This window comes from Phyllobates terribilis, unplaced genomic scaffold (genome assembly GCF_046119375.1).
Source record: "Phyllobates terribilis strain yellow unplaced genomic scaffold, ASM4611937v1 Scaffold_540__1_contigs__length_1147954, whole genome shotgun sequence".
Classification (NCBI taxonomy): domain Eukaryota; kingdom Metazoa; phylum Chordata; class Amphibia; order Anura; family Dendrobatidae; genus Phyllobates; species Phyllobates terribilis.
Window position 1 is genome coordinate 1,108,505 of NW_027363300.1, and position 19,643 is coordinate 1,128,147.

A 19,643-nucleotide genomic window follows, 5' to 3' on the forward strand; every position below is an offset into this window, starting at 1 on the left:
TTGGTTGATTAGTCTGTGGCATTCTTTTAAACTGTTGCTTATGGCGGTCTCTGTGAGCTTCTCAGTGACATTCAGCCATCCAGGTATCCCGCCTGCAGTAGACGGAATGTGGCAATGGAACGCTGGCTGCGCGTGTCATAATAGGCTCTGAGCCTTTATATACCTGCGCACAGCAGCAGCCACCTTCAGTCTGCTGCTGGACAGCCAGCAGCAGCAGCAGCAGGAGAGGTAATTAATCAGCAACCCTCCTGCTAAGGGTAGACAGCTGCTCGTTCCACCCCCCCCCCCGCCTTAATTGGTTCTCCTCCCTTCCAACGGTGTTGAGGCGGGTGGGAACAGCCGGGGGTTGAGGGTACTGTGCTAAAAGAGGTGGAGTTATGCAGATCTAAAACGCGTGGATTGCAGCAGCAGCAAGCCGAAAAGTGCAGGCATGTGAGGGATCTAGAGGTTGACAGCATGTCTTCTTAACGGGAGTCCAGGTGGCCATCTCCACAAATGGACTTTTCAGAATCCTTGGGTGGCACCGTAGTCGGAAACCAATTCTGGTTATCGCTTCTCGGCCTTTTGGCTAAGATCAAGTGTAGTATCTGTTCTTATCAGTTTAATATCTGATACGTCCCCTATCTGGGGACCATATATTAAATGGATTTTTAGAACAGGGAGATGGAAAAAGAGCTTGCTCTGTCCACTCCACGCATTGACCTGGTATTGCAGTATCTCCAGGACCGGTGCACCCCTTCTTTAATGCAGTTTCTAAAATCAGAAAGAATTGAATTCAATGCTTTTTGTTCATTTTGCTTGTTTGTCGGATTTTGGGATGGACTCTTTGGCTTTGCTTTTCTTCTCCTCATTGGATTTTTCATGTTAAAAGTTGCAGAAGCCAGATGACAAGCTCATTTTGGTTCAACTTCAGCAACTGTGCATTGCATTGCCATGTAATGTAATGTAATGCAATGCTATCTATCTAGCTCTCCCTCTATACTTCCTTTTGGATAAACAGACATATTAGGCAAGCATTTTGGAGCTTTCACCTAAATAACTACAGGTGGTGAGATAAGCTGCACAATATAATTGACCTTTCAGTATATTGTTGCACACACACCATCTATTTAGCAAATGCCCTTGTTATCAACAGCAGCCTTTTAAACTCACCTGAGCTAACAGGTATGTGAGCTGGTTACTCTGCTGCGCTTAAAATTTCTTTTTTGGTTTGCTACAATGCCTTTTCTGAAACGTTGTCTCCCTCTGCTGGAACACTGACTTCTTTCATTTAATGCCTGCAGACTATAAAAGAGAAACCAACCCAAAAAGTTTGGTTGATTAGTCTGTGGCATTCTTTTAAACTGTTGCTTATGGCGGTCTCTGTGAGCTTCTCAGTGACATTCAGCCATCCAGGTATCCCGCCTGCAGTAGACGGAATGTGGCAATGGAACGCTGGCTGCGCGTGTCATAATAGGCTCTGAGCCTTTATATACCTGCGCACAGCAGCAGCCACCTTCAGTCTGCTGCTGGACAGCCAGCAGCAGCAGCAGCAGGAGAGGTAATTAATCAGCAACCCTCCTGCTAAGGGTAGACAGCTGCTCGTTCCACCCCCCCCCCCGCCTTAATTGGTTCTCCTCCCTTCCAACGGTGTTGAGGCGGGTGGGAACAGCCGGGGGTTGAGGGTACTGTGCTAAAAGAGGTGGAGTTATGCAGATCTAAAACGCGTGGATTGCAGCAGCAGCAAGCCGAAAAGTGCAGGCATGTGAGGGATCTAGAGGTTGACAGCATGTCTTCTTAACGGGAGTCCAGGTGGCCATCTCCACAAATGGACTTTTCAGAATCCTTGGGTGGCACCGTAGTCGGAAACCAATTCTGGTTATCGCTTCTCGGCCTTTTGGCTAAGATCAAGTGTAGTATCTGTTCTTATCAGTTTAATATCTGATACGTCCCCTATCTGGGGACCATATATTAAATGGATTTTTAGAACAGGGAGATGGAAAAAGAGCTTGCTCTGTCCACTCCACGCATTGACCTGGTATTGCAGTATCTCCAGGACCGGTGCACCCCTTCTTTAATGCAGTTTCTAAAATCAGAAAGAATTGAATTCAATGCTTTTTGTTCATTTTGCTTGTTTGTCGGATTTTGGGATGGACTCTTTGGCTTTGCTTTTCTTCTCCTCATTGGATTTTTCATGTTAAAAGTTGCAGAAGCCAGATGACAAGCTCATTTTGGTTCAACTTCAGCAACTGTGCATTGCATTGCCATGTAATGTAATGTAATGCAATGCTATCTATCTAGCTCTCCCTCTATACTTCCTTTTGGATAAACAGACATATTAGGCAAGCATTTTGGAGCTTTCACCTAAATAACTACAGGTGGTGAGATAAGCTGCACAATATAATTGACCTTTCAGTATATTGTTGCACACACACCATCTATTTAGCAAATGCCCTTGTTATCAACAGCAGCCTTTTAAACTCACCTGAGCTAACAGGTATGTGAGCTGGTTACTCTGCTGCGCTTAAAATTTCTTTTTTGGTTTGCTACAATGCCTTTTCTGAAACGTTGTCTCCCTCTGCTGGAACACTGACTTCTTTCATTTAATGCCTGCAGACTATAAAAGAGAAACCAACCCAAAAAGTTTGGTTGATTAGTCTGTGGCATTCTTTTAAACTGTTGCTTATGGCGGTCTCTGTGAGCTTCTCAGTGACATTCAGCCATCCAGGTATCCCGCCTGCAGTAGACGGAATGTGGCAATGGAACGCTGGCTGCGCGTGTCATAATAGGCTCCGAGCCTTTATATACCTGCGCACAGCAGCAGCCACCTTCAGTCTGCTGCTGGACAGCCAGCAGCAGCAGCAGCAGGAGAGGTAATAAATCAGCAACCCTCCTGCTAAGGGTAGACAGCTGCTCGTTCCACCCCCCCCCCGCCTTAACTGGTTCTCCTCCCTTCCAACGGTGTTGAGGCGGGTGGGAACAGCCGGGGGTTGAGGGTACTGTGCTAAAAGAGGTGGAGTTATGCAGATCTAAAACGCGTGGATTGCAGCAGCAGCAAGCCGAAAAGTGCAGGCATGTGAGGGATCTAGAGGTTGACAGCATGTCTTCTTAACGGGAGTCCAGGTGGCCATCTCCACAAATGGACTTTTCAGAATCCTTGGGTGGCACCGTAGTCGGAAACCAATTCTGGTTATCACTTCTCGGCCTTTTGGCTACGATCAAGTGCTTTATTGCAGGAGATTGTGGTTGAAGGGCACTCGGGTACCCCTCTCCTTGGCCTGGCAGGATCGTCCACTTTGGTGGACTTAACCTGCTTGCTGCTATTAGGGAGAGGGCTTAGTCCCAGGGTAACGAGTTGCGATCCCCCAGCTTCCAGGTGTTTTTCGCTGCAAGAACACTGGGAGCGCAGATTGCAAGCGGCTGCAATTTGCAACCTTGTTGCGTTTTTCCATGGAGGTTGACCCTAACCTCGTGCCTCTTTATGCGAGGCTAAAAAACTCTATCCGAGTTCACTTCACGGCGGGTGGCTCGGATATGAGGAAATTAGGGTATGTAGTCCAGGACGTGCTCAGGAACCTTCTTGGTGTACAAAGGAATGAAATTCTCTCCATCCAGGAATATCCCAGAAGAGGTGACTATGACATCACATTCACCGGAGAAGGTATTTTTAGAGATGTACTAGAAAAGTTAAAAAAAGTTGAAAATAGTCCTGTTTTGAAAGGGATACAAATTGTTGAGCACGTCCTGGATGAGGTAAGACTGGTTATTGTAAAAATATTTTCGCCCTTTGTTTCTGCTCCAGAAGTAATGTCATTTCTAGCAATTTATTTTAAAAGTGTTAAATGTATTGGGAAGATATTAAACGAATATAACATATGGACATCTAAGTGGAAATTCCTTGTGAAGTGTACAAGAGATCCAAACACACCAGGTGGTATACGGCTCCCCCCTGCCCGTTTCAAAATTGGGCAAACAAATGGGGATTTCTTCTTTTCTGGGATGCCAGTATATTGCAGAAATTGTGGGCGCTATGGTCATTCAAAAGAAAACTGTCATGTATCATGTAGAAATTGTGCTAGTGAAGAACATGAGACAAAAGAATGCCCTAAGGAAAAGAAATGCAGTTTTTGCCAGACTCCAGGTCACTTTTATTTTTCTTGCCCTCACAGATTTCGGGAAGATGAGCAAAAGGGGAAGTCCAAGACGTCCGACCAAGGACCAAAAGATCAGACCACCCCTCAGGAGGAGGAACAACAACCTGGAGCCTCTGGAGACAATAAGGGCGTACCAAATAGTGAAGTGTCTCCAGAGTCTATGACAGGTAAAATACCAAATCCCAAAACCTGGCTGCAGGACCTGCGGGAGTCCAAAAGGAGGGCTGAGAAGGAGCAGAAGGGCACTACTGGTAAGGTCAAAAGGGACCGACAAAAGGCCGACACAGAAGCCCATGCCCAGTCTGGGTCTCCTAGTGCTGAGGGCGCTGAGTGGATAAAGGTGGGTCCTAAGAAAAAGAAAAAGGGTGGTTCGGAGGAGGCAGCAGGAGGTGAACAGATGGACACTTCTCCAGAAGGGGACGTGGACGCTGGACCCTCAGGGGTTTCGGTCTCCGCTGCTACAGGTGGGGACCGGGATCTTGCTGCCTCTGAAGAGTCAGAGGCTCTGCCTTGTGCGCAACCTCCTCCTATAGGACGACCTTCTACAGGTCAAACAGGGGCGGCGGAACCCCTCGGGGACCCACCTGATGAGGAACTGCATGGCCAGCCAATGGAGACCCAGCGGGTTCTGCCAGCCAGCCCTCCGAGCTATGCCAGTGTAGCGTCGGGTTTATATAAATGTGGTAATCTTTCCTCCTCCACGGAGACTCTCGTGACGATACTATCAGATGAGGAGGGAGGCGCAAGCCCAGTGGTCTGATCAGGTTCATCGGACAGGTAAATCCGTTGCTCTTAGTTACCTAAGTAAAATTTCTACATTTTCTAATGATGGCTGAACTCAAAGGTATTTCCCTCAACGTGAGAGGCATAAAATCTAACACGAGAAGAACTGCTCTTTTTAATTTTTTTACGTGTTTTACTGCATCTGTATTTTTTCTGCAAGAATGTAATATCCCACATGAAATGTCATATCAAAAATATAAAGATGAGTGGAAGTGTGGGCCATCTGTCTGGTCCGGATCGAATGCTGCAGGATCAGCGGGTGTAGCCATACTTTTTAAAGGGAACGTTTTAATTGATTTTATTCAGGAAATTTTACCAGGTCGTATTTTATTAGTGAAAGCTTTTATTGATGGTATTAGATGGCAGTTTTTAAATTTTTATGGATCCCCAGAGAAAAATGAAAGAGCCGAAATGCTTGATCTTTTACCATTATTTATTAATAACTCTGAACCTTTTATCTTAGCAGGGGATTTTAATTGTGTTTTAAAAGGTGAAAACCGGCGCTCCAGCTCTGTAAGCAGGAACTACGATAAAACCTCAGGTATGCTACATGATATAGTCAAAGATGCTAAATTGATAGACATATATAAAGAGTGTCATAGTGACAGCCCAGAGGACGCCGGTTTCACTTGGAGCAATGCTAATTGTAGCTCTAGGATTGATTTTATTTTTGGTTCAGATAAAACAATACCTGCCAAATGTGAAGTTTTAACTAATATATTTTCAGACCATAAACTTTTATCCTTTACCATAAAAGTAAATGACAACAATAAATGTGGTAAGAAAAGCTGGAAAATGAACGTATCCCTTTTAACCGACCCGCAGATTTTATCAGATTTTATTGAGTTTTATAGGAAATGTAGAAAAGGGAAAAAAACAAATGAGACTATGAGTGTATGGTGGGATAGAATGAAAGTAAAAATAAAAGACTTTTTTATTAAAAAGAGTATATGTAGAGCCAAAGAAAAATATGAAGAATATAGAATTTTAAATACCCGCCTACAAACATTATTTAAGCTCAGAGACAATGGGATAGATGTACAACTTGATATTTCAAACTTAAAAGAAGAGATTTCAAAATGGCTAGAACAAAAAGGAAAAGAGATAATTTTTCGTTCTAGAGTACAACATATAGAAGAAAATGAAAAGTGTTCCAGATATTTTTTTAGGAAAAATAAAAAAGAAAAAGTGATAATTGACCATATAGATGGTGAGAATAATATAAAAAATATGCTGGGTAAAGTTGAGGTTTTTTTTTCTAATCTTTTTAATGGAAAAAATATAGATAATAAATTAATGGATGATTCGCTGCAAGGACTAACAGCTGTTTTAGATCCCGCATCCCAAGAGTTTTTATCCCAAGTTTTAACGGAACAAGAAGTGTTAAAAACTATTAAAAGTTTTAAAACTGGAAAGGTCCCTGGTCCTGATGGCATCCCAATAGAATTTTATGTATGTTTTTATGATATTTTAAAAGATGATTTGTTTTATTTGTTTACTGAGGTTTTTAATAATAAGGTTTTATTAAATTCCTGGAAGAAAGGTGAAGTCTCCCTCCTATACAAAAAAGGCGATAAATCAAAATTAGAAAACTGGAGACCAATAACACTTTTAAATTGTGACTATAAAATAATGGCTAAAATTTGTGCAAATCGTCTAAAAGAAATCATCAGCAAAGTTATTCATTCTAATCAAGTGTGTGGGGTGCCGGGGCGCAGTATATGGGACAATCTGAATTTAGTGAAAGACTGTATTGAGGATGTGAAAGACAAAAAGGGGAAAATGGCGATTTTATCTATTGATTTTGAAAAAGCATTTGACCGTGTCTCACACTTTTATCTTTTTAAAGTTTTAGAGAAAATGGGCATACCAGAAGGGTTTTTACTATCGCTTAAAGCATTTTACAAGGATTGTACAAGTAAGATTTTAGTGAATGGTTTTAAGACACAAGAGGTATTTTTACGGTCAGGGGTGAAACAGGGATGCCCTCTGTCCCCCCTACTGTTTATCTGTGCACTGGAACCAATGTTATGTGCAATACGCCAAAATAAACAGATATGCGGTGTCCCTCTGCCTGGAAGCGGTGGTTTGGAGGCCAAGGTTGTAGGCTACATGGATGACGTGGCGGTCTTGTGTACAGATGCACCATCACTTACGGCCACTCTCCATCAAGTGCAATCCTTTTGTCTAGCTTCTGGTTTTAAAATCAATTTTAATAAGTGTAACATTTTAAGTGTTGGGGGGATGATTTTACGTGATGTACCAATTAATGTCTCCCAATCCATTTCCATTTTAGGTATATCATTCACTGAAAATAATGATGGTTATAATAGTTGGGAAACAGTTACACAGAAAGTAAATACGAAAATATGTATGTGGAACATGAGGAGACTTACAATGGAGGGTAAAGTATTGGTTTTAAAGATGGTGATTTTACCTCTTTTATTGTATCTTAGCATGGTTTTACCCCCGCCTGTTAATGTTTTAAAAAAGATAACCAAAACCTGTTTTACCTTCTTTTGGAACTCAAAAATGGAAAAGCTGAAAAGAGAAATCGTGATGAAATCAAAAGTAAAAGGTGGTAAAGATTTTCCAGATTTTAATAGGTTTCTTTTAATCCATCTGTTCGTTTACTGTTTTAATGCCCTTTTTAAGAATCACTATTGGTCCTTTTTTATGCGTTTTAATACAGGATTTTTTATGAGAAAGTTTGGATGGTATGAAGTTAATATATCTGTGCCCCATGCTTTTAATTTGTCGACGCATTATGAGATTTTAAGGAAAATAGTGTCCGATTTTAATTTAGGGACTAAGAAAATAGAGGAATTAAGAAATAGTAAGAAACTAATTAAAGAAATACGTAAAAGTGAGGAAATATGTAATGTTGACAGATATGATGATGACAAATCTATGTCTATCTGGAAAATGATTAACGTTTTTTATCTTTTTAATGAACAGAGAGATCTGGCTTGGAGTTGCATGCACCGCTGTCTTCCTTGCCGGGCATTCCAATACAGAAGAGGATTTGTGAGGTCTGCCATCTGCCCAAGAGCCGGATGCCAAGACGAGGAAACGGTGGAACATCTATTATGGACATGTAATTTTGCAAAGGATTTCTGGAGAAGACTGCTCCCCCTACTGGAAAGGGTGGCAGACCTCAAGGACTTTACATATAAAACTGTGCTATACGGACTTATGGAATGCCCCACAATGGACCAGTACACAATGGCTTGGAAGACAGTGAACTGCGCCAAGTCATCTCTCTGGAAAGCGCGCAACATTGCTATTTTTAAACAAGATGTTTTATCAGTGAATGATGTTTTAAGTTTATGTTTATGTGAAATGTATACTTATTATTTAATTGACAAAAAGAAGAATGTACATATTTCCAAAAAATGGCTTGTTGACCAATGGAACCTAATTATTTAAAATCTTTGTATTTTTTTGTTTTGTAAATTTCATTTGTCTTTTAACGTTTGGTATTTGTGTAATTATGCTTGTAATTTGTTAAAGTTTTAATAAACGGTTTTATCCCTCTGCAGGGGATAGCCAAATTAAAAAAAAAAATCTGTTCTTATCAGTTTAATATCTGATACGTCCCCTATCTGGGGACCATATATTAAATGGATTTTTAGAACAGGGAGATGGAAAAAGAGCTTGCTCTGTCCACTCCACGCATTGACCTGGTATTGCAGTATCTCCAGGACCGGTGCACCCCTTCTTTAATGCAGTTTCTAAAATCAGAAAGAATTGAATTCAATGCTTTTTGTTCATTTTGCTTGTTTGTCGGATTTTGGGATGGACTCTTTGGCTTTGCTTTTCTTCTCCTCATTGGATTTTTCATGTTAAAAGTTGCAGAAGCCAGATGACAAGCTCATTTTGGTTCAACTTCAGCAACTGTGCATTGCATTGCCATGTAATGTAATGTAATGCAATGCTATCTATCTAGCTCTCCCTCTATACTTCCTTTTGGATAAACAGACATATTAGGCAAGCATTTTGGAGCTTTCACCTAAATAACTACAGGTGGTGAGATAAGCTGCACAATATAATTGACCTTTCAGTATATTGTTGCACACACACCATCTATTTAGCAAATGCCCTTGTTATCAACAGCAGCCTTTTAAACTCACCTGAGCTAACAGGTATGTGAGCTGGTTACTCTGCTGCGCTTAAAATTTCTTTTTTGGTTTGCTACAATGCCTTTTCTGAAACGTTGTCTCCCTCTGCTGGAACACTGACTTCTTTCATTTAATGCCTGCAGACTATAAAAGAGAAACCAACCCAAAAAGTTTGGTTGATTAGTCTGTGGCATTCTTTTAAACTGTTGCTTATGGCGGTCTCTGTGAGCTTCTCAGTGACATTCAGCCATCCAGGTATCCCGCCTGCAGTAGACGGAATGTGGCAATGGAACGCTGGCTGCGCGTGTCATAATAGGCTCTGAGCCTTTATATACCTGCACACAGCAGCAGCCACCTTCAGTCTGCTGCTGGACAGCCAGCAGCAGCAGCAGCAGGAGAGGTAATTAATCAGCAACCCTCCTGCTAAGGGTAGACAGCTGCACGTTCCACCCCCCCCCCGCCTTAATTGGTTCTCCTCCCTTCCAACGGTGTTGAGGCGGGTGGGAACAGCCGGGGGTTGAGGGTACTGTGCTAAAAGAGGTGGAGTTATGCAGATCTAAAACGCGTGGATTGCAGCAGCAGCAAGCCGAAAAGTGCAGGCATGTGAGGGATCTAGAGGTTGACAGCATGTCTTCTTAACGGGAGTCCAGGTGGCCATCTCCACAAATGGACTTTTCAGAATCCTTGGGTGGCACCGTAGTCGGAAACCAATTCTGGTTATCGCTTCTCGGCCTTTTGGCTAAGATCAAGTGTAGTATCTTTCGAAAAGGCGGTTTTGGATGTTGGCCGCCCTAGTAGATTGATACATTATGCACACTGGGGTTTAGGCGCTTGTTAGTACGCCAGGTGGCTAATATAGTCATCTGGTGGAAAGCATGGCCCCCCAGGATCGACGCCATTGGGCCGGGGAAGATCGAAAGCCCGAAGTGTGAAGTGCCCCAGGAGTGGTGACCCTGGGGTGCCTTAACTCACTGGGATTGGGAACCCCACTTGAGTTTATGGCACATTTGCACTAGCACTTCAATATTTCTTTCTTCACACACACCCTTATTCCGGGCCTTCTGGCCTTAGGATGGGGAATTTTTCAATTCCCGGTCGAAGGTCCGGGCAGTATTATACTGTGAAACCTTCACTATTTATTTAATTTTTTTTTGTCACTGTGTGTCCACTTTTTCACGTGTGTCCACGTCCTTACTAGGATTTTGTCGGGATGCGGTTCCCTTACGGGTTCCTCTCTTGGCAGGTCTAGGGGGGGAGTGTGTGGCCATCAGGTTCCGCTCCCCCCTGAAACCCCCTGGCTCTCCTCTTTCGGGAGGAGAGCGTTGTTGGCTCCCCTCTTCCGGGAGGGGAGCACAGTCTTTGGCTCCCAGTGCCTTGCTCGGTTGAGAACTCGGGCAGGTATTGGGGGTAAGATTGGGTCGCCTCTGGCTCCGGCTGGAGGTGGCTATTTGTCCCTGTTCCTCGCTGTGGCCTTCTGGCTCGGAGGGACGGGGAATGGTTTGGGGGACCCTTCTCCTTTTGGAGAGGGTTTCAAGAAGACCAGCATCCTAGTGCACTTTTTTTGTGGCACTTGTCACTTTTTTAAGCGCACTCGGGTTTTGTACACGAATTCGGGCTTTCGATAGAAAGAGAAAAAAAAAATCTGTTCTTATCAGTTTAATATCTGATACGTCCCCTATCTGGGGACCATATATTAAATGGATTTTTAGAACAGGGAGATGGAAAAAGAGCTTGCTCTGTCCACTCCACGCATTGACCTGGTATTGCAGTATCTCCAGGACCGGTGCACCCCTTCTTTAATGCAGTTTCTAAAATCAGAAAGAATTGAATTCAATGCTTTTTGTTCATTTTGCTTGTTTGTCGGATTTTGGGATGGACTCTTTGGCTTTGCTTTTCTTCTCCTCATTGGATTTTTCATGTTAAAAGTTGCAGAAGCCAGATTACAAGCTCATTTTGGTTCAACTTCAGCAACTGTGCATTGCATTGCCATGTAATGTAATGTAATGCAATGCTATCTATCTAGCTCTCCCTCTATACTTCCTTTTGGATAAACAGACATATTAGGCAAGCATTTTGGAGCTTTCACCTAAATAACTACAGGTGGTGAGATAAGCTGCACAATATAATTGACCTTTCAGTATATTGTTGCACACACACCATCTATTTAGCAAATGCCCTTGTTATCAACAGCAGCCTTTTAAACTCACCTGAGCTAACAGGTATGTGAGCTGGTTACTCTGCTGCGCTTAAAATTTCTTTTTTGGTTTGCTACAATGCCTTTTCTGAAACGTTGTCTCCCTCTGCTGGAACACTGACTTCTTTCATTTAATGCCTGCAGACTATAAAAGAGAAACCAACCCAAAAAGTTTGGTTGATTAGTCTGTGGCATTCTTTTAAACTGTTGCTTATGGCGGTCTCTGTGAGCTTCTCAGTGACATTCAGCCATCCAGGTATCCCGCCTGCAGTAGACGGAATGTGGCAATGGAACGCTGGCTGCGCGTGTCATAATAGGCTCTGAGCCTTTATATACCTGCGCACAGCAGCATCCACCTTCAGTCTGCTGCTGGACAGCCAGCAGCAGCAGCAGGAGAGGTAATTAATCAGCAACCCTCCTGCTAAGGGTAGACAGCTGCTCGTTCCACCCCCCCCCCGCCTTAATTGGTTCTCCTCCCTTCCAACGGTGTTGAGGCGGGTGGGAACAGCCGGGGGTTGAGGGTACTGTGCTAAAAGAGGTGGAGTTATGCAGATCTAAAACGCGTGGATTGCAGCAGCAGCAAGCCGAAAAGTGCAGGCATGTGAGGGATCTAGAGGTTGACAGCATGTCTTCTTAACGGGAGTCCAGGTGGCCATCTCCACAAATGGACTTTTCAGAATCCTTGGGTGGCACCGTAGTCGGAAACCAATTCTGGTTATCGCTTCTCGGCCTTTTGGCTAAGATCAAGTGTAGTATCTGTTCTTATCAGTTTAATATCTGATACGTCCCCTATCTGGGGACCATATATTAAATGGATTTTTAGAACAGGGAGATGGAAAAAGAGCTTGCTCTGTCCACTCCACGCATTGACCTGGTATTGCAGTATCTCCAGGACCGGTGCACCCCTTCTTTAATGCAGTTTCTAAAATCAGAAAGAATTGAATTCAATGCTTTTTGTTCATTTTGCTTGTTTGTCGGATTTTGGGATGGACTCTTTGGCTTTGCTTTTCTTCTCCTCATTGGATTTTTCATGTTAAAAGTTGCAGAAGCCAGATGACAAGCTCATTTTGGTTCAACTTCAGCAACTGTGCATTGCATTGCCATGTAATGTAATGTAATGCAATGCTATCTATCTAGCTCTCCCTCTATACTTCCTTTTGGATAAACAGACATATTAGGCAAGCATTTTGGAGCTTTCACCTAAATAACTACAGGTGGTGAGATAAGCTGCACAATATAATTGACCTTTCAGTATATTGTTGCACACACACCATCTATTTAGCAAATGCCCTTGTTATCAACAGCAGCCTTTTAAACTCACCTGAGCTAACAGGTATGTGAGCTGGTTACTCTGCTGCGCTTAAAATTTCTTTTTTGGTTTGCTACAATGCCTTTTCTGAAACGTTGTCTCCCTCTGCTGGAACACTGACTTCTTTCATTTAATGCCTGCAGACTATAAAAGAGAAACCAACCCAAAAAGTTTGGTTGATTAGTCTGTGGCATTCTTTTAAACTGTTGCTTATGGCGGTCTCTGTGAGCTTCTCAGTGACATTCAGCCATCCAGGTATCCCGCCTGCAGTAGACGGAATGTGGCAATGGAACGCTGGCTGCGCGTGTCATAATAGGCTCTGAGCCTTTATATACCTGCGCACAGCAGCAGCCACCTTCAGTCTGCTGCTGGACAGCCAGCAGCAGCAGCAGCAGGAGAGGTAATTAATCAGCAACCCTCCTGCTAAGGGTAGACAGCTGCTCGTTCCACCCCCCCCCGCCTTAATTGGTTCTCCTCCCTTCCAACGGTGTTGAGGCGGGTGGGAACAGCCGGGGGTTGAGGGTACTGTGCTAAAAGAGGTGGAGTTATGCAGATCTAAAACGCGTGGATTGCAGCAGCAGCAAGCCGAAAAGTGCAGGCATGTGAGGGATCTAGAGGTTGACAGCATGTCTTCTTAACGGGAGTCCAGGTGGCCATCTCCACAAATGGACTTTTCAGAATCCTTGGGTGGCACCGTAGTCGGAAACCAATTCTGGTTATCGCTTCTCGGCCTTTTGGCTAAGATCAAGTGTAGTATCTGTTCTTATCAGTTTAATATCTGATACGTCCCCTATCTGGGGACCATATATTAAATGGATTTTTAGAACAGGGAGATGGAAAAAGAGCTTGCTCTGTCCACTCCACGCATTGACCTGGTATTGCAGTATCTCCAGGACCGGTGCACCCCTTCTTTAATGCAGTTTCTAAAATCAGAAAGAATTGAATTCAATGCTTTTTGTTCATTTTGCTTGTTTGTCGGATTTTGGGATGGACTCTTTGGCTTTGCTTTTCTTCTCCTCATTGGATTTTTCATGTTAAAAGTTGCAGAAGCCAGATGACAAGCTCATTTTGGTTCAACTTCAGCAACTGTGCATTGCATAGCCATGTAATGTAATGTAATGCAATGCTATCTATCTAGCTCTCCCTCTATACTTCCTTTTGGATAAACAGACATATTAGGCAAGCATTTTGGAGCTTTCACCTAAATAACTACAGGTGGTGAGATAAGCTGCACAATATAATTGACCTTTCAGTATATTGTTGCACACACACCATCTATTTAGCAAATGCCCTTGTTATCAACAGCAGCCTTTTAAACTCACCTGAGCTAACAGGTATGTGAGCTGGTTACTCTGCTGCGCTTAAAATTTCTTTTTTGGTTTGCTACAATGCCTTTTCTGAAACGTTGTCTCCCTCTGCTGGAACACTGACTTCTTTCATTTAATGCCTGCAGACTATAAAAGAGAAACCAACCCAAAAAGTTTGGTTGATTAGTCTGTGGCATTCTTTTAAACTGTTGCTTATGGCGGTCTCTGTGAGCTTCTCAGTGACATTCAGCCATCCAGGTATCCCGCCTGCAGTAGACGGAATGTGGCAATGGAACGCTGGCTGCGCGTGTCATAATAGGCTCTGAGCCTTTATATACCTGCGCACAGCAGCAGCCACCTTCAGTCTGCTGCTGGACAGCCAGCAGCAGCAGCAGCAGGAGAGGTAATTAATCAGCAACCCTCCTGCTAAGGGTAGACAGCTGCTCGTTCCACCCCCCCCCCCCCCCGCCTTAATTGGTTCTCCTCCCTTCCAACGGTGTTGAGGCGGGTGGGAACAGCCGGGGGTTGAGGGTACTGTGCTAAAAGATTTGGAGTTATGCAGATCTAAAACGCGTGGATTGCAGCAGCAGCAAGCCGAAAAGTGCAGGCATGTGAGGGATCTAGAGGTTGACAGCATGTCTTCTTAACGGGAGTCCAGGTGGCCATCTCCACAAATGGACTTTTCAGAATCCTTGGGTGGCACCGTAGTCGGAAACCAATTCTGGTTATCGCTTCTCGGCCTTTTGGCTAAGATCAAGTGTAGTATCTGTTCTTATCAGTTTAATATCTGATACGTCCCCTATCTGGGGACCATATATTAAATGGATTTTTAGAACAGGGAGATGGAAAAAGAGCTTGCTCTGTCCACTCCACGCATTGACCTGGTATTGCAGTATCTCCAGGACCGGTGCACCCCTTCTTTAATGCAGTTTCTAAAATCAGAAAGAATTGAATTCAATGCTTTTTGTTCATTTTGCTTGTTTGTCGGATTTTGGGATGGACTCTTTGGCTTTGCTTTTCTTCTCCTCATTGGATTTTTCATGTTAAAAGTTGCAGAAGCCAGATGACAAGCTCATTTTGGTTCAACTTCAGCAACTGTGCATTGCATTGCCATGTAATGTAATGCAATGCTATCTATCTAGCTCTCCCTCTATACTTCCTTTTGGATAAACAGACATATTAGGCAAGCATTTTGGAGCTTTCACCTAAATAACTACAGGTGGTGAGATAAGCTGCACAATATAATTGACCTTTCAGTATATTGTTGCACACACACCATCTATTTAGCAAATGCCCTTGTTATCAACAGCAGCCTTTTAAACTCACCTGAGCTAACAGGTATGTGAGCTGGTTACTCTGCTGCGCTTAAAATTTCTTTTTTGGTTTGCTACAATGCCTTTTCTGAAACGTTGTCTCCCTCTGCTGGAACACTGACTTCTTTCATTTAATGCCTGCAGACTATAAAAGAGAAACCAACCCAAAAAGTTTGGTTGATTAGTCTGTGGCATTCTTTTAAACTGTTGCTTATGGCGGTCTCTGTGAGCTTCTCAGTGACATTCAGCCATCCAGGTATCCCGCCTGCAGTAGACGGAATGTGGCAATGGAACGCTGGCTGCGCGTGTCATAATAGGCTCTGAGCCTTTATATACCTGCGCACAGCAGCAGCCACCTTCAGTCTGCTGCTGGACAGCCAGCAGCAGCAGCAGCAGGAGAGGTAATTAATCAGCAACCCTCCTGCTAAGGGTAGACAGCTGCTCGTTCCACCCCCCCCCGCCTTAATTGGTTCTCCTCCCTTCCAACGGTGTTGAGGCGGGTGGTAACAGCCGGGGGTTAAGGGTACTGTGCTAAAAGAGGTGGAGTTATGCAGATCTAAAACGCGTGGATTGCAGCAGCAGCAAGCCGAAAAGTGCAGGCATGTGAGGGATCTAGAGGTTGACAGCATGTCTTCTTAACGGGAGTCCAGGTGGCCATCTCCACAAATGGACTTTTCAGAATCCTTGGGTGGCACCGTAGTCGGAAACCAATTCTGGTTATCGCTTCTCGGCCTTTTGGCTAAGATCAAGTGTAGTATCTGTTCTTATCAGTTTAATATCTGATACGTCCCCTATCTGGGGACCATATATTAAATGGATTTTTAGAACAGGGAGATGGAAAAAGAGCTTGCTCTGTCCACTCCACGCATTGACCTGGTATTGCAGTATCTCCAGGACCGGTGCACCCCTTCTTTAATGCAGTTTCTAAAATCAGAAAGAATTGAATTCAATGCTTTTTGTTCATTTTGCTTGTTTGTCGGATTTTGGGATGGACTCTTTGGCTTTGCTTTTCTTCTCCTCATTGGATTTTTCATGTTAAAAGTTGCAGAAGCCAGATGACAAGCTCATTTTGGTTCAACTTCAGCAACTGTGCATTGCATTGCCATGTAATGTAATGTAATGCAATGCTATCTATCTAGCTCTCCCTCTATACTTCCTTTTGGATAAACAGACATATTAGGCAAGCATTTTGGAGCTTTCACCTAAATAACTACAGGTGGTGAGATAAGCTGCACAATATAATTGACCTTTCAGTATATTGTTGCACACACACCATCTATTTAGCAAATGCCCTTGTTATCAACAGCAGCCTTTTAAACTCACCTGAGCTAACAGGTATGTGAGCTGGTTACTCTGCTGCGCTTAAAATTTCTTTTTTGGTTTGCTACAATGCCTTTTCTGAAACGTTGTCTCCCTCTGCTGGAACACTGACTTCTTTCATTTAATGCCTGCAGACTATAAAAGAGAAACCAACCCAAAAAGTTTGGTTGATTAGTCTGTGGCATTCTTTTAAACTGTTGCTTATGGCGGTCTCTGTGAGCTTCTCAGTGACATTCAGCCATCCAGGTATCCCGCCTGCAGTAGACGGAATGTGGCAATGGAACGCTGGCTGCGCGTGTCATAATAGGCTCTCAGCCTTTATATACCTGCGCACAGCAGCAGCCACCTTCAGTCTGCTGCTGGACAGCCAGCAGCAGCAGCAGCAGGAGAGGTAATTAATCAGCAACCCTCCTGCTAAGGGTAGACAGCTGCTCGTTCCACCCCCCCCGCCTTAATTGGTTCTCCTCGCTTCCAACGGTGTTGAGGCGGGTGGGAACAGCCGGGGGTTAAGGGTACTGTGCTAAAAGAGGTGGAGTTATGCAGATCTAAAACGCGTGGATTGCAGCAGCAGCAAGCCGAAAAGTGCAGGCATGTGAGGGATCTAGAGGTTGACAGCATGTCTTCTTAACGGGAGTCCAGGTGGCCATCTCCACAAATGGACTTTTCAGAATCCTTGGGTGGCACCGTAGTCGGAAACCAATTCTGGTTATCGCTTCTCGGCCTTTTGGCTAAGATCAAGTGTAGTATCTGTTCTTATCAGTTTAATATCTGATACGTCCCCTATCTGGGGACCATATATTAAATGGATTTTTAGAACAGGGAGATGGAAAAAGAGCTTGCTCTGTCCACTCCACGCATTGACCTGGTATTGCAGTATCTCCAGGACCGGTGCACCCCTTCTTTAATGCAGTTTCTAAAATCAGAAAGAATTGAATTCAATGCTTTTTGTTCATTTTGCTTGTTTGTCGGATTTTGGGATGGACTCTTTGGCTTTGCTTTTCTTCTCCTCATTGGATTTTTCATGTTAAAAGTTGCAGAAGCCAGATGACAAGCTCATTTTGGTTCAAATTCAGCAACTGTGCATTGCATTGCCATGTAATGTAATGTAATGCAATGCTATCTATCTAGCTCTCCCTCTATACTTCCTTTTGGATAAACAGACATATTAGGCAAGCATTTTGGAGCTTTCACCTAAATAACTACAGGTGGTGAGATAAGCTGCACAATATAATTGACCTTTCAGTATATTGTTGCACACACACCATCTATTTAGCAAATGCCCTTGTTATCAACAGCAGCCTTTTAAACTCACCTGAGCTAACAGGTATGTGAGCTGGTTACTCTGCTGCGCTTAAAATTTCTTTTTTGGTTTGCTACAATGCCTTTTCTGAAACGTTGTCTCCCTCTGCTGGAACACTGACTTCTTTCATTTAATGCCTGCAGACTATAAAAGAGAAACCAACCCAAAAAGTTTGGTTGATTAGTCTGTGGCATTCTTTTAAACTGTTGCTTATGGCGGTCTCTGTGAGCTTCTCAGTGACATTCAGCCATCCAGGTATCCCGCCTGCAGTAGACGGAATGTGGCAATGGAACGCTGGCTGCGCGTGTCATTTTAGGCTCTCAGCCTTTATATACCTGAGCACAGCAGCAGCCACCTTCAGTCTGCTGCTGGACAGCCAGCAGCAGCAGCAGCAGGAGAGGTAATTAATCAGCAACCCTCCTGCTAAGGGTAGACAGCTGCTCGTTCCACCCCCCCCCCGCCTTAATTGGTTCTCCTCCCTTCCAACGGTGTTGAGGCGGGTGGGAACAGCCGGGGGTTAAGGGTACTGTGCTAAAAGAGGTGGAGTTATGCAGATCTAAAACGCGTGGATTGCAGCAGCAGCAAGCCGAAAAGTGCAGGCATGTGAGGGATCTAGAGGTTGACAGCATGTCTTCTTAACGGGAGTCCAGGTGGCCATCTCCACAAATGGACTTTTCAGAATCCTTGAGTGGCACCGTAGTCGGAAACCAATTCTGGTTATCGCTTCTCGGCCTTTTGGCTAAGATCAAGTGTAGTATCTGTTCTTATCAGTTTAATATCTGATACGTCCCCTATCTGGGGACCATATATTAAATGGATTTTTAGAACAGGGAGATGGAAAAAGAGCTTGCTCTGTCCACTCCACGCATTGACCTGGTATTGCAGTATCTCCAGGACCGGTGCACCCCTTCTTTAATGCAGTTTCTAAAATCAGAAAGAATTGAATTCAATGCTTTTTGTTCATTTTGCTTGTTTGTCGGATTTTGGGATGGACTCTTTGGCTTTGCTTTTCTTCTCCTCATTGGATTTTTCATGTTAAAAGTTGCAGAAGCCAGATGACAAGCTCATTTTGGTTCAACTTCAGCAACTGTGCATTGCATTGCCATGTAATGTAATGTAATGCAATGCTATCTATCTAGCTCTCCCTCTATACTTCCTTTTGGATAAACAGACATATTAGGCAAGCATTTTGGAGCTTTCACCTAAATAACTACAGGTGGTGAGATAAGCTGCACAATATAATTGACCTTTCAGTATATTGTTGCACACACACCATCTATTTAGCAAATGCCCTTGTTATCAACAGCAGCCTTTTAAACTCACCTGAGCTAACAGGTATGTGAGCTGGTTACTCTGCTGCGCTTAAAATTTCTTTTTTGGTTTGCTACAATGCCTTTTCTGAAACATTGTCTCCCTCTGCTGGAACACTGACTTCTTTCATTTAATGCCTGCAGACTATAAAAGAGAAACCAACCCAAAAAGTTTGGTTGATTAGTCTGTGGCATTCTTTTAAACTGTTGCTTATGGCGGTCTCTGTGAGCTTCTCAGTGACATTCAGCCATCCAGGTATCCCGCCTGCAGTAGACGGAATGTGGCAATGGAACGCTGGCTGCGCGTGTCATAATAGGCTCTGAGCCTTTATATACCTGCGCACAGCAGCAGCCACCTTCAGTCTGCTGCTGGACAGCCAGCAGCAGCAGCAGCAGGAGAGGTAATTAATCAGCAACCCTCCTGCTAAGGGTAGACAGCTGCTCGTTCCACCCCCCCCCCGCCTTAATTGGTTCTCCTCCCTTCCAACGGTGTTGAGGCGGGTGGGAACAGCCGGGGGTTGAGGGTACTGTGCTAAAAGAGGTGGAGTTATGC

The 19,643-nt window shown here is 43.9% G+C and overlaps 10 non-coding genes and 1 pseudogene across 10 annotated transcripts; all 11 read left to right on the forward strand.

Annotated features, from left to right (window-relative positions):
* Positions 1-548: 548 nt before the first annotated feature.
* LOC141233042 (U2 spliceosomal RNA) lies at positions 549-739 on the forward strand. The gene has a single exon (XR_012299208.1). It is a non-coding gene; the product is annotated as a U2 spliceosomal RNA (small nuclear RNA).
* Positions 740-1,860: 1,121 nt separating this feature from the next.
* On the forward strand, positions 1,861-2,051 carry LOC141233043 (U2 spliceosomal RNA). Its single transcript, XR_012299209.1, has one exon. It is a non-coding gene; the product is annotated as a U2 spliceosomal RNA (small nuclear RNA).
* Positions 2,052-8,446: 6,395 nt separating this feature from the next.
* On the forward strand, positions 8,447-8,636 carry LOC141232508 (U2 spliceosomal RNA). Its single transcript, XR_012298754.1, has one exon. It is a non-coding gene; the product is annotated as a U2 spliceosomal RNA (small nuclear RNA).
* A 1,120-nt stretch (positions 8,637-9,756) lies between these two features.
* On the forward strand, positions 9,757-9,848 carry LOC141232606 (U2 spliceosomal RNA; annotated as a pseudogene).
* A 793-nt stretch (positions 9,849-10,641) lies between these two features.
* On the forward strand, positions 10,642-10,831 carry LOC141232548 (U2 spliceosomal RNA). The gene has a single exon (XR_012298781.1). It is a non-coding gene; the product is annotated as a U2 spliceosomal RNA (small nuclear RNA).
* Positions 10,832-11,948: 1,117 nt separating this feature from the next.
* On the forward strand, positions 11,949-12,139 carry LOC141233045 (U2 spliceosomal RNA). Its single transcript, XR_012299211.1, has one exon. It is a non-coding gene; the product is annotated as a U2 spliceosomal RNA (small nuclear RNA).
* A 1,119-nt stretch (positions 12,140-13,258) lies between these two features.
* LOC141233046 (U2 spliceosomal RNA) lies at positions 13,259-13,449 on the forward strand. The gene has a single exon (XR_012299212.1). It is a non-coding gene; the product is annotated as a U2 spliceosomal RNA (small nuclear RNA).
* Positions 13,450-14,574: 1,125 nt separating this feature from the next.
* Positions 14,575-14,765, forward strand: LOC141233047 (U2 spliceosomal RNA). The gene has a single exon (XR_012299213.1). It is a non-coding gene; the product is annotated as a U2 spliceosomal RNA (small nuclear RNA).
* A 1,114-nt stretch (positions 14,766-15,879) lies between these two features.
* LOC141233048 (U2 spliceosomal RNA) lies at positions 15,880-16,070 on the forward strand. Its single transcript, XR_012299214.1, has one exon. It is a non-coding gene; the product is annotated as a U2 spliceosomal RNA (small nuclear RNA).
* Positions 16,071-17,188: 1,118 nt separating this feature from the next.
* Positions 17,189-17,379, forward strand: LOC141233049 (U2 spliceosomal RNA). Its single transcript, XR_012299215.1, has one exon. It is a non-coding gene; the product is annotated as a U2 spliceosomal RNA (small nuclear RNA).
* A 1,120-nt stretch (positions 17,380-18,499) lies between these two features.
* LOC141233051 (U2 spliceosomal RNA) lies at positions 18,500-18,690 on the forward strand. Its single transcript, XR_012299217.1, has one exon. It is a non-coding gene; the product is annotated as a U2 spliceosomal RNA (small nuclear RNA).
* Positions 18,691-19,643: the final 953 nt, after the last annotated feature.